A 17715-nucleotide genomic window follows, 5' to 3' on the forward strand; every position below is an offset into this window, starting at 1 on the left:
GCCCCGTCCAGCTTGCTGCCCCCCACCCAGCCTGCTGCCCGGGGCGGCGCGCCCCCGCCCCCCGTTACTACGCCACTGCATGGCTATCAACTGAACTGTAGTATTGCCACCATCACCAAAGCTCCGTTCAGCTTTTCTGCATCCACCAAAACCTACTTGTGGAGAAAGGGACAGACAGCAAGGCTGTTTGATCCTGCCTCCAACCTTGTACATGACATTAGCCCCACCCCTGGACATCCATGATTCATTTTATTTTATTTACTGAATTTATATACCTGGGGGTCTCAGGGTGGTTCACAGGATAAAATCAAGATATAATAAAACTAAAAAAACTAAAAATCAAGATATAATAAAACAACCCAATAGCACCCTCAAAAACACACACATTTTAAAAGGGCATAGGATGTCAATCGGATCAACCAAAGACCTGGTTAAAAAGGATCATTTTTCCTGGTGCCTAAAGGTGTATAATGAAGGCGTCAGGTGAACTTCCCTGGGGAGAGCGTTCCACAGATGGGAAGCCACTGCAGAGAAGGCCCGTTCTCGTGTTGCCACCCTTGGGACCTCTTGAGGAGGAGGCACATGAAGGAGGACCTCAGAAGATGATCTCAGGGTCTGGGAAGGTTCATATGGAAAGAGGCGGCCCTTGAAGTATCACAGTCCTGAGTCACTTAAGGCTTTATAGGTCTAAACCGGCACTTTGAATTGGGCATGGTACATTGGACGCCTGCAAACAGAAAGCCTGTGTGTGATCAGCTGGTCAGATGTCGGATCTTTCTATGCAAATGTCTGTATCAAAGCAAGGATGTTTGCTGGGTGAGGTGAGCTGCCTCCTTCTCTGTGAGTACGCTCCGTGCATGAAGGATGCCCATGGTAGCGATGACATTGCTACAGTTCCGTTGTTCGCCATGATCACCTGAGTGAATATACTTTCAAGCGCACCAGCACATCTGACTGATACTGCAGGCCTATTCCCCTCACAGGAAATACTGAATACAAGGGATTAGCCAGGTCACAGAACGCAGCGTGACAGGAAGTCTGATCAAGGAGACAGACATATCTGCTTAATGAGCGTGCTCTATGAGAGAAGCTGCCAATACCCTGTGCAGCAGGCAACCGAGAAGAGATACGCAGGTATTGATTGGCGCCTTCAGGGGGCGAGGAGAAGCCTGATTATAGTTCTCATGAGAACATAGGCTGCATGTCGTCTTTGAATGGGCAGGACCTGCCAATAATAACCTTCTCCTGATGCCAGCAGCACAGATTCCACCCCACCCCAATGCAGCACTGTGAGAAGTGACAAAGGCTTTCCCACAGCATTTTGTGGGTTGTTTTTTAAGCCGCGTTAAAAGCAGATCATTTAAATTAAATCCCAATTCCACATTTTGTGGCAGGTGGGCCTTTGTGCAAAAGAAACAAGAAGAAAAATGCCAGGGTAACTCCTCATCGCCAGAGCTGCCAGTTAAGAAACGCAGAAGCTAAGTCTTCTTGACGTCTTAAATGCCACTTAGTCACAATGTGTGATATTCCCTCCTTGCATGTGAAATAAACAGATTGAGCAGCTACAGACATTTTGTACTACACACACACACACACACACGCACACACACACACACACACACACACACACACACTTCAGTTCTTGAAAGAATAGGGCACTGATTCCAAGTATGTAGGAAGGAGAGGAGGAAGACAAAGCCCTTTTCGCACAGTAATAATAGCTTTCAAAATCAGACTTAAAATAAACACAATGTTATTTTTGCAATCAAAGCGCCACTAATGCAATACTCATTTTATAAACAGAACTACAAGGCAGACATGTTGCATGAGCATTTCTGTATAGCGCTCCCATATTCCCTCCCTCTCGCCACTACTGTGTTTTCCATAACGGTGCAGAGATCAGAAGACATTGTGGTGCCAAAGATGCTGGCACTGTCAAAGGACAGTAAGAAAGCTTCCTAGAGAGGCATCACATTGAATAAATATTAAATTAACACCGCCATCGCCATCATGCTTATGATATAGTAAAGGCTTTCCATGTTCACTCAGGTTTCAAAACGCAAGGGAATTACACCCTTAACAAACATATTATTAAGGCATACCATGTTGATATGGTATAGTATCCTATCCTATGGTTAGTTCCAGCTTCACCACTACCTTGTGCGTGGGAGAGTGATGGAGTTCCCTGTATATACATGGCATCAATGCAACTAAAGCTACATTACAAACACAAAGCCAATTTCTTATTGTAATGGTGAAATGCCAGTCAGCCACCTCACCTTTAACAGCAGAGAGAACTGTGCTTTATAATTGATATCTAACTCCTTTAATAACTTAAGTAGTCCAAATGGTTGGAGGCGTAAGTCAGACACAGGGCAGATTTTTAGCACGCTGGAAGTTTTCCCCAATACTGTACAGTAATAAATAGCACTGGTGACAACAGATCATCAAGGGCAAAGGAAACCGTTTGCATCAAGACATAACACAATCAATGTAAATAATTATCAAATAAGACAAAAGGAAAAAGGGAAATGTATCAAAAATTACCAAATAAAACATGATACAGTTGTAAACTTAATCATGTGAAGCCAATCATTTAGCTCTGAGACTGAATAAAAGAAGGTATTTTGAGAAACATGTTATTAAACCACTGTGAATAAACAAAAAATATCAAACGTAAGGGCACATTGCACAACAAAACAAGATAAGGTAGTGGTGGAACTATTAAAGTATTTAGCCTATTTTCCCATAGAGGTATATATTGATATGGGAAGGTTCCAGTCATGTCTTAGTTCAAAATTATATATGGAAGCTATATACATATATTATATAATAATAATAATAATAATAATAATAATAATAATAATAATAATAATATTTATACTCCGCCCATCTGGCTGGGTTTCCCTTGCCACTCTGGGCAGCTTCCAACTGAATATTAAAAACAATACAGCATCAAACATTAAAAACTTCCCTAAACAGGGTTGCCTTCAGTTGTCTTTTAAAAGTAAAATAGTTGCTTATTGCCTTGACATATTCTGAGAGGGTGTTCCACAGGGAGGGCGCCACCACCGAGAAGGCCCTCTGCCTGGTTCCCTGTAACTTGGCTTCTCGCAATGAGGGAACCGCCAGAAGGGCCTCAGCACTGGACCTCAGTGTCCGGGCTAGACGATGGGGGTGGAGACGCTCCTTCAGGTATACTGGACCGAGGCCATTTAGGGCTTTAAAGGTCAGCACCAACACTTTGAATAGTGCTTGGAAACGTACTGGGAGCCAATGAAGATCTTTCAGGACCGGTGTTACAAGGTCTCGGCGGGCACTCCCAGTCACCAGTCACATTAATATAATCCACTATATAAATATATGTGGAAGACAGGAGTGCCTGGCGTGCTCTGGTTCATGGGGTCATGAAGAGTCGGACACGACTAAACGACTAAACAACAACAAATATAAATATATATATATTTCACAGTATGAATTGACATTTGACACGGAGATTATATTATTATCTTAGGAAATTTAACTGAATGATGTAAGTGGGGTACTGATCAGTAATCTTTTATTAGCTGCAATTTCTGGCACACTTCTTCTTCTTTTTTTTTAGTAAGAGCTGTTGTTGATATTTGGGTCTCCGTTGCTAACTTTTTAAAATCATACTGTTTTTACTGCTATCATTTTTACTGCACTGGTTTAAATGTTGTTTAATTTATTTATTTATTTTTGGTAAGATGCCTTGAGTTTGATTTTCTCTTAGAAAGCCATCATAGAAATATCAAATATCAAATGAAATCTCTCACTTGCCAAGCAGAAGATCAGGCTTTTCCTCCAGTGGTACAAGTCAGAGCTCTACTAGGTGTGTTTGTTGCTGTTTCATGCTACTTTGATTCCACTTCACTTTGCCTTTGATACCAAATGTATTTTGTTAGAAAGGAAGCAATGCCAGATACAAAATATGCATCCCATACTGCAATATTTGAAATGATGAAGAAGCGACTTATGTTAAGGAGGAACAGCAGCATTTTTAATGTCAGCAATTATTTCCTGGATTTGACTGTAAGATAATAGAATTGCTGGGGACTTTCCAGGTGGAAGCAGCAAAAGGGCATGGGAAATAATTGTATAGAAGACACTGAAATTACAGTGGAGTAGAACAAGGTTTTGGACTAATGTCTCTATACTTCAGGAACAGGGGAACACTGCCAGCAAGGGGGATAAAGATGTTTGTGGTTTTGGTGGGGTCAGAAAGAGTGCAATAATGTTCACACGTCCTTTGATCTCCACTGGGAAGGTGAACAACAGTGAAGATGACTTAAGTTGCTAAACAACTTGAAATCCTGCTGCCATTTAATAAATCCATTTGGCAAAGCAACACAGTGGTTTCCTTAATTCATGGCAAACTTTATTATGGATGACTGTAATAGATATATTTCAGAACATGACATATGTTTTGGGTATGGCTGTTCCAATGATTTCAACTGCAGGGTTTGTTTGTGGGTTTTAGTTTTAGTTTTGCTATTTCCAGGGAAGAGGTGTAAAAGCAATCGCCCTAAAAAGATTTTCTGGTGAAATTTAAAGGTGGGGAGCAGGTCAAGCACTAACTTTAATCATTTGTGTTACAAGATGGCCAAGGGCTGTGTGTGTTCTTGCCTTGAAGTTCAAAAATAATAATATTCACACTGCTCTCTGGTCCTCTGCAGCTTTCCCTGGGAGGGTTGTTTTCTGGAATACCCCTGGGAGGTAATAATGATGTAATCTAATATACAAAGTAATGATGTAAAATCATGATGTAGTGTATTCCAAGAAATGAAATGGTTGGGGGAGTTGTAGAGCACTAGAAAATATTATGATTTTTTTTTAAAAAAAGAGGAGTTAAAAGCAACCCCCCAACATCTTTTAGTGATCTTGTCACATTAATGTAAGTGACCAGCCTTGAATTTCAGCAAGATTATCCGTTTTCCAAGAAAGAGACAGGAAAAAGACTGCTTCTTTCAAGAGGCAAAAATTTCAATAAAATATACAGGTGGGATTCGGAACAGGATTAGTTCAGAGAGCAAAACAAATATTAACAATAGAGAAAAAAACTACCAGAAAAGGTACTACTTGTTACAACTCTATGAACTTTAGAGGCGCTGAAAGTGAGGTTGTTTCTGGAAGTTGCCAAACAGAAATGTGTCGGTTGTTATGATCTACATACATTCTTCGAACATAAGCAATAGGAGGAAGTTCTTCCCCTGGGTTCTTATCCCTTTTCATTTGTGTTCCATTCACAACCAGAATTCAACTTTAAATCTCCTTATGTACACAAACACATGCCACCTCTGCCACCACTATCTGATGTTAGTTAAAAAAAAATATGATGAATAATCCAGCATGATATTTCATTCTTTGGAAGAGCCGACACAATTTTATATTTACAGAAAACCAATATAAAGCCACAATAAAAAGGACATTCTAAGGTATTAATAGTCACTTGGATTGTTTCCTGTTGCCCTAAAAGAGCAACTTGAGAATGCTCACTGACGTACTCTTTTGCATTAAGCATTATCTCTGATAGTAACCAATTTACTAAATAGAAGCCTTAATGATTCAGTAAATTGTAACAGTTCCTATCATTACACGCTGGCATTTATGAGACACATATTGATGTATTTTTTGCTTCCCAGTGTGTTAGAGATACCTACCTGCTAATATTTATTCTTCATGCTCAAATGTGACTCATGAATATCAGTTAACAATCACAATATCACTGATTAGGGGCAATTCACAATTTGCAGCATTTGCCTTCTTTATGCCAATTAACCCAAACAAAATCATACAGTAAAGCAAGACTGCTTTCCTAGCATACATGCTAAGGGGGGAAAATGTATCGAGTTCTGGGGTGGCTAGCCTATGACTCTCAAGATGTTGTAATGCACACCAAATTATCCCTGACCATTCCTGGCCATGCTGGTTGGGAACGACTGGAGTTGCAGTCCAACAACATCTGGAAGACTATGGGTTAGCCAGGTTTTGCATTTTTTACTTGTCACTAAATATTGCAAAAATAAAGATGGTTGGTTCAAAAATGTTGCAAGGATACTGAAAGTATCACACACAAAAATAAAAAAAAACCAGCATGATAATGCAGCAAATCAAATAATAAGACCTGATGGTAAGCATATGAGCCTGTACCAATTTAATATCTGGCAGATTCATGAAGTGTAATGAATTTTGTCATGCTACCAGAATTTTCAGATAAGGATTTGGAACAGCTGAAACCACAGTATTTGCCATGCATTCCATTGCTTAATTAACATTTTATAGACAAATCTAATTTTTCCACACACCATCTTTTGTTATGTTGTACTTGCAAAACACCATTGCCGACATTGGCTAACTGGAGACTAGTAGGTATTTAATAGGAATGAAGATGGATGGATAACTAGGAAGCATAACTATCTGAAATGGCTGAATGGAAGAGCTATATCTATCTTGAAATTCAGTGACTGGGCAGTTCTTTTATTCCTAGGAAATCTCCTCTCTGGCAGAATGAATCAGCTCCTGGGAAGAACCAGAAATCTCAAACTTTTGAGTTGTTCAAGTAGTGCCCAATAAACAGAGACAAAATTTGAAAATAAAGCACCCGATATTTCCTAGAATATATTAGCCTTTTGCTCTGGATAGATTTTAATGGAAATCTTTGAAAGCATGCTGCCTATATGAATGCTGGTGGGCATATCACAATACAAATACAGACAGATAAACCAAAGGATTTTAGGTACCTATCATGCAAACCATTCAACATGAAATACAGACAACCGCATATAGAAAACTGCACCTTCAGTTGCTGCCTTCAAACCCTTACCAGAGACTAAAATTCCCCTAAATAGTCCTACACAACTTCAGAGTAGTCCCATAAGATTGCCAGGGACTGGCAGGGCTCTGATGAGTGTGTGGCAGAGGCAGGAGACCAGGGGATTGTTCCAGAAGAGGAGGCCAGTGATTTAAGGGGTTTCGTGTCGCCCGTGAGGGAGAAGCCAGGGCGGGAGGAAGTGGAATGATCAGAGCCATCAGAGATGAATATGCAGAACACATTGGAGGAAGTTGTCGTTCAGGTGAGGGATGGGCCAGACAATTCCTCACCACCCTTGTCTCCTACAACCAGGAGGGGCTTGAAGAGGGAAGCAGCAGCTATAGCTTCCATGTAGGAGAAGCCTGATGTTGTGCGCACACACACACACCCATCAGATAAGGGTACATAAGCTGGAGAAGCACACTCCCACGGTTCCACTGGGCACAGACCTGGGGACTATCAGGCATGTGCCTTTCTTGTCTGGGGGTGCCTATGATAGAAATTCACTTTATGAATCTCTCTTGTCTCGTTATAATTTAGTCTGAGTCCCAGATCATTTTTCTTTAGGATTGTTTTTCAGCATCTGCAGTGAGGGATCATTTACCTAGATGACATTTCATTTCATTTCTACAATTGTAACCAGCAAACTAATGGAATTATTTTAGAGACCGTGGATTCAGGAGTACCTGTAACAGAAGTAGCACTTGGTTTGCTGGTGGCATTAAAAGAGGTGAGTGTGTGTGATAATTGTAGCAAACTGTGGTTGAATCTTTTCCGGAAGTTATTTTAGAAATTCTCCAGACGAAATTGGAAAGCCATCAGAGCCGAACATGTGGCAAATTCAACTCATGAAACAATAGTGAAACAGAAAAGAGAGCACCCTCTAATCCCCAATTGCTAGTTACTACCAGGGATTTTTAAGAAGGCATGAGAGGGTTTGCAGGGCTATGTAAAGCCAGGAGTTGGTTAAAAGGGTGCTGCTGTATTAGGTTCAGAACCAGAAGGGTCCAGACTATGAGTTTTCTATTCTGTCAAGACTCTAGATCCTTTAAAATGAAAGTTAGGACACAAAATGTGCAGGCACTATTTAAAGCAATTGTAAGAGTTGTTAGCCAACTGAGTGACGTCACACCTGTGAATGTCAACTGTTAAGAGTCATAAAAACCCAAGGAAAGACCACCCCTCAAATGGTTTCAAAATGACCCAGGAGGTACCTTCTCCAGGCAACTGAGACATTTCAAGCTGGTTTCACTATTGAGTTTTCTCTGTAGATTCATTTCGAAAGAGCTTCCTGCTTCATTTTGATTCTTATTTTATTTTTTGTCTTCCCTAGGCAGAGGACTGATTGTTGAGTGATAATTGAGAAAATGAGGATGTTAGTGTAGCTGTGGCTGGGTGGTAGGTTGCCCACCCAAAAGCAAAAGGTAGCTACAAAGATAGGCTCTTTTCAGTGCCAGTATAATTTCATGCAAAAAAATGCTATTTTTCTTCTGAGTATATGCACATTAAGAATTGATGTAACATTAGCATTGTATTGCAGGGGGGCAACCTTGTGGATGAGAAACTGCAGGCTACATCTAAGTAGTCTAGTGCTATTATACTAACATTTGTAGGGGTGGGGACTGAGGGACAGAGAGAGGCAGAGCAGGACACGAAACCCTGTACTGCACTCCAATATTGTTATCCAACAATTTGTAGTAGTTTCTTTTTTAAGGGGGAAATTGTTGGTTGGGACTGTAGAGGTGATTGCTGCAATAACATGGGGGGTGGTTGCAGGAGATTAATTGCTTTCCTATCCATGGGGTAAAAATAAGGCAATTCTTGGGTTGGGGGTGTGTGTTGTTGCTGTGACTATAAATACTTAAATGGGTATATTCATTTCAAAGGCTGAGATCCTTTATGTTCAGATAAAAGAAAGAGAAAAAGAAAGAGGTGGCTGTTTGACCTGTGCTGATGCCGTTGCTGTAGTTATTATGAGGTATAAATAATAAATAATCACAACAAATGTTCTTAGAACGCACTGCTTGCTTTAGAAACAATTCATCCAAGCATGGATAACTGAACCTTAGTTGTTGTGAATCTTAAATCTATTCTGACTGCTCTGCCCATCCCCCCACCTGTCCAAGCCATCTGAAATTACGTCTTGCAGTGACTATAGTATTATCAGCCCAGGATCAATTGATGTAAGATCTACAGTTACAACACTGGTTTACAACTCATGATCTAGGGTTGGTGCTGGGGGAGACCAGGTCTGTTGTCCCTTTAAGCAGGCAGGAATTCAACTGATTAAGCCTTTTCTAATATAAAAATATTATGAAATATTATGAGGAAACTTATTTGTTGTGGTAGCCCCTCATTTATTTTTTGGCCCTCCATCCTTCCTGTCAACGATAGGAATTTGGATGTGACACAAAATCTATGCAAATCCCATGCAAATTTACTTCATTTTCTGGTGGAAACAATCCATGTATCATGGGTGGAGTTTATGTATGTACATAACTGTACATACATAGTATAAGCCCTTGTATTGGCAAATGGTGTCCAGCTGCTGCATGGCTCATCACAGGGGGGAGGAGCTATCAAGCATTGACCCAAGATGGCCAGGAATGGAAGGGTATGCAGCAACTGGCAATGAGGACTGGGCCTGGTTTGATGAGGGGTAATCCTCCTGGTGTAGTGCCCTTCTTAAGTCATTGGACTACAACTCCCATCAACACCATCAACTGACAAGGCAGTTGTCGCAACAGAGAGGCCCTGCCCTCAACCTTGGCTTATATATCTCCCCTACTGGGAGACAGTGGAGCAGGAGAGGTAGGTGGAGGAGGTGCAGGTGTGGAAATACCCTCCCCAAATCTGCAGTTTTTCTGCTTCTGCCTCTCATCTCCCAGGGGTTATAGGTTTCCCTCAGTTAGGGTCGTACAAAGGTGGGGGCGGTCTGCCCCGGGTGCCATCCCAGAGGGGTGTGTGATAAAATCCCCCCTGGGCGGATCGTGCTGCTGTGCTGTGATCAACCCCCCCCTCCCGGGCCGGGAGGATCACACTGCTGCGCTGTGATTGGACCCCCTGGGAGGATCACGCCACCGTGCCACGATCGGACCCCCCCCCCAGGATCACACTGCTGCGCCGATCGCCCCATGGGCGGATATCCCCTCCGCCACTGCCCCCATTTCACTGATCCTTTCTTCCAAGTCAGTCTCCAACCCCCGCTTAACCAGGTGTCCACTCATTTGTATGCAGCCACCACTCCTCAGGGTTCAGTCTGTTCCTGACAATGGTGCTATCAACAGCCAGGGATGATGGGAATTGTAGTTCAGCAACATTTGGAAACCTTCATGCCGGCTAACTCTGCAGTAGGAAAAGGCGTAAGGTGAGCCTACGATGGCGCAAGGGAGACATTATTAAAGATATAAGGAAAGCCATGAAAGAGAAGGATGACGTGGCTGGGGGAACAAAGAATACAAGGCTCTTCTAGGTACAAGGAGGACCATGAAGATTAGAGTCATCGTGGTTTAATCGTCTTAGTTGTGTTTGACTCTATGTGACCCCATGAACCAGAGCATGCCTTGGAAACTCTCACTTTCTTCTCAAAGCTTCTCCTTTTTTTATGTTCATGGAGTTTTCTTGGCAAAATACTGGAGTGGTTTGCCAGTTCCTTCTCCAGAAGATCAGAGTAGAACGGGGGGGGGAAGGGGGGGAGTAGACAGCAGACAATGATCTTCTGCAGAGTGGAGGAAATCAAAGGAGGCACAAAGGAATAGCAGTGGAGAATTACAGTATGGGAGATGGAGAGGTGAAGAGGTTTAAGAGCATAGAAACGGATGTGGACCGACGGAGGCGACGTAAAGAGTTTGGTAAATGATCATAGCCATGGAAGAGAGAAATGAATGCGGCTGCCCTTCTAATCAGCATTTCATATGTGCTCTTCACTTCTCACTGCCCTTGTTTGACTGGAAATAGAATTATCAGCGTGGGTCTTGCATTCTTATAACCAGTCACATGAGGCAATGGAATAATTGACTAAAAAGCTTAGCCTTTCTTTATTAGACTTCAAACAAATTAGAATTCAAGTGTCTGTGCGGGCCCATACTGGAAATATTTTTAACCCAGAGAATAATGAATTAACAGTCTAATAATTTAATTAGAAAACCTGATGAGTCATTGGAGTGAAGAGGGCTGAAAAACAGCTGGACCTAAAATATAATGGCCTTTTCTATCTGGTTGTTCATCAGATGTCACACACGAAGCTTTGTATGAAAGCCCTGAAGAAATCTTACACACCACACAGGACTGGCCATCAGATACTTTCCCTAGTAACTCACCAAGGGTTGGAGCAGGCATAAGCAAACTCGGCCCTCCAGATGTTTTGAGACTACAATTCCCATCATCCCTGGGATGATGGGAGTTGTAGTCCCAAAACATCTGGAGAGCCGAGTTTGCCTATGCCTGGGTTAGAGCTTTCTGTTTTGCTGGAAACGTGTGTGTGTGTGGGTTAGTAGTAGGTTTATAGGGAAACATATATGACTATAGAGGCCTGCCTAGGGCTGTTTTAAGTATTAAACTGTTTTATACACCCTGGTTCCGAATTCTTGAAGTGAGGTAGGCCTCAGTTGGCAATGGTTTCTGTGGAACATCCCTACAGAACCGCCCTCTGAATTAATTTTTTCTTCAGATATAGAAGATGGAGGTTGTGTTCACCAAGGAAGAAGCATATTAATGTTTTCTCTCTCGCTCTTGGTTAGCACTGTGGTGCAGTACTTCTCCCCTGACAAAGCCCACCTGGTCAGAATCAAACATTTTCTGAAGCTTTTCTTGTAGCGTCTTTGCCAGACTTCTGCCCACACACCTGCTGCGAGCATTAATGAAGGACACCAGCCTAACCCCTGCAGGTCTATTACGCTTGTCAGCTTTATGAATTAATTGTTACAGCAGGGATCTGGCTCATAAAGTCTTCTAGGATCAAAGGGTCCAGCTGCTTATAGTGGCAACAGAATTTACACCAGCTCTGGTCCTTTCCAGGGGAGCTGTCCTTACTAGCTCTCTCTTAGAGAAAGCTCAGCTTCCACTTTTGTGACTGGATTATCCATGTATTTCTTTACCATCCAAGTGCAGTGGTTTGATACCGTTCATGAAGTCCCCAGTCACTGTTGGCTTACAGAGAGGATGAGACACATGGTTTTTGATGAAAATCCATGAAAGCCTGGCTTATTTCTTTTGGATCCTTACTTACTGTTTCCCTGGGTAGAATCTTTGTGTATCGAATTACAAATAAAGGAAGTAGGGTTGTTGCAGAATACTCAATTTAAGTCTCCTCTAAAGTTCCATCGTATTATGTATAGCCCAGCAATGCCAGAAAAAGGTTGCAATTTGATTATTAAATATTTTCTGAAAGCATGATAGATTTGCCTTTGAGTCTTTTTGATAGGCTCCTTGTACATTTGTTATGAATTGTGAGTTCATCATCCCCTCTACCCACTACCACTACAAAGCCTTTGATGCTCCACTGGCTGGCCTTGTTTGTTCTGATTATGCAACCTACTCCACAGAGCTCACCTATCCTTGAGTCTTTTGTCTCTTCCTCTGCCCACCTTCTTCTTTCTTCCTTCTCTTTCACCCCTTGGTCTCTTTCCTAGTTTTTCATCCTTGGTGTCAAGCATGCTTAAAACTTCTTCATCCTCAATAAAGTTCCATTGAACCGTATCCAGCTCTGTGAAGTTTGCATGCAACAACTCTCCAAAGGTAAGTGCTTGCCATGCGCTTTCTCTTTTAAACTCTGCCCCTCCTTTCCTATCTACTGAGCAGTCTGATGCAATTCCAGTACAGGCTTGCTGCTACTCATTTGTCTTCTGTTCCATTATGTGGATTCTTTTTAGAAAGAACACAGGAAAAGTCCACATTTAAATTCTGTGCATTTTGTAGGCACTTTTGACTTTACAAACAGAACAGACTTTTCAATTTTTTAAACATATTTGCCTGTAAAATATGATTTGTGTGCACATCTTTAATGCAAGACATTTATGTTTTCAGCCCAGTATACCTGAGGGAGCGTCTCTACCACCATCGTTCTGCCCGGATACTGAGGTCCAGCTCCGAGGGCCTTCTGACGGTCCCCTCACTGTGAGAAGCAAAGCTACAGGAAACCATGCAGAGAGCCTTCTCGGTTGTGACACCCGCCTTCCTATCAGATGTCAAGGAATAAACAACTATCTGACTTTTAGAAGACATCTGAAGGCAGCCTTATCTAGGGAAGTTTTTAATGTCTGATGTTTTATTGTATTTTTAATATTGTGTTGGAAGCCGCCCAGAGTGGCTGGGGAAACCTAGCCAGATGGGCGGGGTATAAACAATATATTATTATTATTATTATTATTATTATTATTATTATTATTATTCACTGAAATCTGGTGAGGTTGCATTCCAGTCTTACTAGGCGTTGTGTTCCAACCCACAGGTACATTTGGGAGCATAGGATTAGATCAGCTCCTGCAAAAAGCTGACCAAATTCCTTCCCAATCAACTCTTACCCAGAAGTCCAAACTTGCAGAAGCATCCACTACCCCTGTCCACTGTCATCAAAAACTTCACAGATACTGCTCTACAAGATTCAGCCCATGTTTCCCTTACCTCCCTGCTCCCAGATCAAGGGTGGGGAGCCTTTTTCAATCCATGGGCCACATTTCTTTCTGGGCAATTTTCTAAGGGCCACGTGCTGATGGGAGCTAGAGGCCAAAGTATACAGCAGGTTAGTTTCTAGACACACTCACAGAACCCTCTTCAGCCAGACAATCAAGAGGCTCAAGGGACGTATCCCAGCCTGGCAAATACAGGGTCACTGAGGTCTTAGTGAGGGCTGTGCCTTGGGGAGCGTTCCAAGGGTCAGATAAGGAGTGCCTGAATGCATATTCAGCCTCCAGGCCCCTGCCACTGCTTTAGGCCAATAGATGCAGGGTAAAACAAAGCAACTTGGGCAAGTGGAGGATTACTTTTTGGTTCTTAAAGTAGGCACCTGATTCCTAATATCCAACCTAGAAATACTTTATTATGTTTAAAAAAAGGAAAGAGACCAGAAAGCAATCAAACAAGGTGCAAGATAAAAAGTAAAGGTGTTTCTACTGAGCACCTAGCAAGCAAAATTCCCAAAACCTTCATGCAAAATAGCAAGAGTCTTCATGGGTGTCTGGAAGAGGAGAATTTCAGAGAAAAATTCAACCCCATTATCTTCCGTCTAATGAAACTTGGACCGCGCTGTGCCTGCCCACCCGCCACGCAGCAGTGTCTGTGGCAGCCGCGCTGTGCGCTGCGCCCGCCCACCGCGCTGGGAAATGGGGCGGGGGCGCTGGAGGGATCCGGAGCACCACGGCGCCAGGGGCGCTTAAGACGGCCCTGCTGCTGGGTTGACTACGTTCAACATGTATGCACAGAAATGTCAGTTATCGTGTTTCATCTCAGGGAAAACAAAATAAAAATGTGGTTAGACTGAGGGGATTCTCTTCCTTTCCTGCCAGACAGATATAACAAAGGAAACCTCATCCTGTGGATTTGGTAAAAAGATAATGTGCACTGACAGTTTCTCTAAAATGAAGAAGCTACTCTCTCAACAGGCTTAGGGATTCTTAAAGGGCAGCTCTGTTAGGTCTCCAGCTTATTCTTCACAACCTCTAACATCTCCTTCCTTCTGCTCAATGTCCCTAATACACTCAACTGAAATCTGAAACTGCTCTCAGTAGCGGGTAAAATAGTAATATTGGCAAATTTTGGAGGAGACATGGACATGACATTTGAGACCCTGCTGAGGCAGAATTCTGTAGCGTTCGGGAACATTTTGTGTTTCTCTTGTCACCAGTTAAATTTGAGTGGAAGGGAAGGAAGAGCTGTGGGTTTGGTTTCAACAGTGGAGACCTTGTTTCTCTTAAGTTACCTAGAGATTCTAGCATATGTGACCCACAATAACTACTACTACTGATGATAACAATACAGTTGATCAGAAGAACAACTGATAGAAGAAATTATTATTTTATATAGGGAAAAGGGAAGCCTGGACTACACATGAAAATCATTCTGCAATGGTGCCTTCCCCAAATGAACCAATCCAATAATTAAACTGTTTGAGAATTTATTAATGTAAGGGAAAACCCCACAACTCCTTAATTATGTAGATTATATGCACACAGAAATCTCTGTTGGAAAAGTGCCCATCATGTATTTAAAACCTAAAATATTGTTTTGCATTCTCAAAATTCATACAGTGCACAATGCCATGGGGGGCAATTGTTGTGTAACGCATTCAACAACAGGATTAAATATGCTTTGAAAATTAGCATCGGGAATCAAGATTGGAATTTTGATCTTCATGTTATTTCTAGATTAAATTTCCCATCTCCCCTTCAAATGGCTCCTGCAATTGTTTTGATTTGAATTATATGTGCAAGTTAAATTATTCATTGCATACGTAAATAGTAAAATGCATTCTTTTTTCCTGAATGCATTATAAAGTGCATCATTTTATGTCATTTGAAATAAGTATTAGGGAACTAGATGCAATATAACAGCTGGAAAAGCTTCTTCATTTTCAAACAACTTTTACACTGAAAGTTTGAATTCTTTTATAACTCTTGTTGGGTCTCTCCCTGTACATGCACAATTTGAGAAACAGTCCCTGTTTAAGGAAAAATCCAAATGTGGACATGAAAAAACAATAATATCCAAATGACGAAAGCCTTCTTATTTATATGCTGTTTGCACGGTTCCTACCCACTAACCTAGAAAAATAAATAGCATCCTTAAGCACTCAGAGAGAAGAACAGCAAAATCCCATTAACTGAAAGAAACCCTAACAGCTGCCTTGAGAGACATTCTGGTATCCATTACCTTCCTCTCATCCAGTGCATTTCTTGTTGGTTGTAATTAGGTGCACTTCAGATTTATGCAAGAGTGCTTTCCAGGACAAGAGCACATCCTCATTCTTGTGTAGATGGTGCAGCCAATATACGCCCCACCAAATTAGGATGGGCCTTCTCGACCCCAGTAGATACTTTATGATTGTACAGTTCCTTGAGTAGAAAGGCAGCCATCTGGTTCCCCAGAATATCGAAAGCTAGGATGCTTTCAGCTGAGTATTTTCAGCTTCATGACTACTTAAAAACACAGAGCAAGAAATGTTACTGCTGCAGCTTTGTTGAAAGGAATGAATAGGAGTTGTGCAAGAGCAATGGGGCTCTTGCAGAACTTCCCAGTGGAATGTGTCCTCATTATATTGCAGTCTATTGACAGAATTCAGCAATATAGTAGACATAACAAGAGTAAGAGACAATTATCAGTTTTGACAAAAAAAGACACACTATGATGCTACTCAGTAGTTCAGTCTTCTTGGAAAAAATGATTCTCTCCTCTGGAGTGCCATGAAGATTTGAGCTCCATCTTCCACAAAGCGTGTGGGATTCAGCTGCTGTTTGTGGAAGTGAATGGGGATGCCAAACTCATCACAATCTGTGTCTGTATCATTTTTAAATGTAGCAGACTTTCAACTGGGTTGTTGTTGTTTAGCTGTTTAGTCATGTCTGACCAGAGCATGCCAGGCACTCCTGTCTTCTACTGCCTCCCACAGTTTGGTCAGACTCATTTTGGTGGCTTCGAGAACACTGTCCAACCACCTTGTCCTCTGTCGTCCCCTCCTCCTTGTGCCCTCCATCTTTCCCAACATCAGGGTCTTTTCCAGGGAGTCTTCTCTTCTCATGAGGTGGCCAAAGCTTCAGGATCTGTCCTTCCAGTGAGCACTCAGGGCTGATTTCCTTAAGAATGGATAGGTTTGACCTTCTTGCAGTCCATGGGACTCTCAATCAACTGGGTTATTTCCTCATAATAAGGAAACTACTTTTCATAATGTAGGAATAATAATAAGGAAGCTACATTTCATCTGGAGGCTGTGTCATAAACCAGGACGTCAGAGCTCTATTCATAGATTTTTCTTTTATGAGCTCCCAGCGCTAAATTCAGCACTAGGAGGCACCATGGTCTTGGCAACCTATGCCAAGGCAGGCACTGGCTCACTATGAAAGCTTAACAAGAGAGGTAAATTCACCTTTGTTGCTTCATAAAAGAGAATTAGATGTCAACTTCTAATTGCCAGTTAATCAATGTGTTGCAAAATAAATGAACTATATTAATTCCACTTAGCTCCGGTACGACTTAAAATAGCATGGAAACTATATGCTCATTTTCCCCAATGAGCTCAGCAGTTGCAGTCCATATCAAGAAGAAACAATTTGCCCAGAACCCTTTATTTCAACATAATCACAAGCCCACAGTAGACTATGAAATGGAATATAAAGAACTGAAACTGGGTGATAACTTACTTTCCCAGTGTATTGTATATTACCAGGATTCCTGAGCAATAATAGATCGCTGAAAAGATTTAATGCACACCAACTCTTTTTTTAAAAAGAGCTGCCCTGTTTGTTTGCTGTCACATGACCTTTTATTGCACTTTGAACATGTAAACCTTCCATTTATACTGTGCTGTCAACTCCCTTTGATGAAGCACTGTTATATAAATGTATTTCTTTAGACTGTTGTCCTACATTATCTCAAGGACGTTTCCATTGTTTTAGTAACTTTATTGTGGTTAAATTCAAATGAGACCCCCAAGTCAACCTGTCCTTCAAAGTGCATGATGATCACACATATGATCATATTTTGTTTCTATATGCTGTAACACCAACTGACCCTTTCAGGTGGTACTTTTGGAAAACCAGCACAAATCACAGTGAATCAGCTCTCTTATAGTTAAAAAGAGAGATGGAGAGATAGATTGGTGGAACATACTCTGCATTACCATCTTTGTTGATCACACACAATATAACTAACTGGATAGTTAGACCCCAACCCCA

The 17715-nt window shown here is 41.7% G+C and overlaps 1 protein-coding gene and 1 long non-coding RNA gene across 3 annotated transcripts in view; one reads left to right on the plus strand and one right to left on the minus strand.

The window, feature by feature from the left end:
- LOC148685706 (uncharacterized) overlaps positions 1–13201 on the plus strand; it is a 172236-nt gene extending 159035 nt beyond the window's left edge. The window contains exon 3 of the long non-coding RNA XR_015950276.1: positions 12857–13201. This is a non-coding gene — a long non-coding RNA (uncharacterized LOC148685706). The remainder of the gene's footprint in view (positions 1–12856) is intronic.
- Positions 1–17715, minus strand: part of LOC118093423 (glypican-5) — a 385759-nt gene that overhangs the window by 46867 nt on the left and 321177 nt on the right. The gene's annotated exons all lie outside the window — the stretch shown is intronic.

Source organism: Zootoca vivipara, chromosome 5 (genome assembly GCF_965207765.1).
Source record: "Zootoca vivipara chromosome 5, rZooViv2.hap1.1, whole genome shotgun sequence".
NCBI classification, from domain to species: domain Eukaryota; kingdom Metazoa; phylum Chordata; class Lepidosauria; order Squamata; family Lacertidae; genus Zootoca; species Zootoca vivipara.